This window comes from Physella acuta, unplaced genomic scaffold, assembly GCF_028476545.2.
Source record: "Physella acuta isolate Inbredline_101_S28 unplaced genomic scaffold, ASM2847654v3 ptg000091l, whole genome shotgun sequence".
Classification (NCBI taxonomy): domain Eukaryota; kingdom Metazoa; phylum Mollusca; class Gastropoda; family Physidae; genus Physella; species Physella acuta.
In genome coordinates this window covers 182,743-184,152 of record NW_026731611.1, presented here as the reverse complement: position 1 = coordinate 184,152, position 1,410 = coordinate 182,743, and positions in this window count along the sequence as shown.

Below are 1,410 nucleotides of genomic sequence, written 5' to 3'. Positions count from 1 at the left end.
TTTTATGCATTATCGTATATGTGGTTATTTTTTTTTATTTGTAATACAAAGTTAAAATCATATAAAAATGTGTTACAAATAATCAAACCTCAGCTTATTATTAATATCTCTTGTATTGTATGTATGTGAAATTCCAGTAAATGTATTTCTAGACAAAACATTAGCAATTTAAACACAGCTGTTTATTCTGGAGCCAAGTAGGTTACCTCTACATAATCACATATAATCAATCAATAGAAAACATGAAGTCAATTCAGCAATTATTTAATAGGTCAGTCAGAAAAAAACTCATTTCCTCAGCAACAATATGTTTATAACAAAGATTGTTGATCACAGAATGGGATTCAAACACATTATAACATGTCGCGTCTGATTCAAACACATTATAACATGTCGCGTCTGATTTAAACACATTATAACATGTCGCGTCTGATTTAAACACATTATAACATGTCGTGTCCGATTTAGAATAATGGAAAATCATATATTTTACATTATTTTAAATAAAACAAAATAGAAACATTTATAAATACTTACAGGAATTTTTATAAAAGTAACATGAATGTATTTAAAAATTGGTAACAAATATAAAAATATTACAATAATCTGTAAAAAACATAGGTCTAACACTAATTTGTACATTTGTAAATACTTGGAATCTAAAAATTTAGATTGCCTTCAATGCACAAACAAACAAAAGCACATTTTTAAATAAACCGGGAGTGATCTCCCCTAAACTTTCTCGAATATTCTAATATAACACTACGGGGGGATGGCAACTCGGGATATAGACTTCTAGACATGATTTTTAATCCATTTTAAATACTCAAATTTTTAAAAATAGAATATAATCTCGTAGAAAAAAGAAATGCACACCTAGAGAACGCTAAATAAAGATGTGCATAATAGTGCGCAATATTATTAGTACTTGATAAATTTACATGCGTTTTTTGAGAAATCGGAAATAGCGTAAATAAGTACTTCCGGTCAACGGAAATTACTCAAAATTTGACAGAAGGTAGAGAATTAGATCTTTTACTTACATATCAAGTTTCATTTATCTATCTGAAATAGTACTCAAGTTATAGGCTTTTGAAAAATTCAAAGTAGAAAAAGTACCACTTCCGATTATCGGAAATCGCTCAAAAGTTGATACGGATCTACGATTTTGATAAAATACTTATATATGAAATTTCATCAACCTAGCTGTAACGGTACTCAAGTTATCGTGTTTACACACACACACACACACACACACAGACACACACACAGACTCACAGACATACGGACAAGATTGCAAAATTATGTTTTTCCGTATCAGTGAGGTGTAAAACGTCGAGATTTGTAAAAATCTCGATTTTTTTTTGCACGATTTCAATACTTTCTCTATACTTCGTATATACGAGAAAG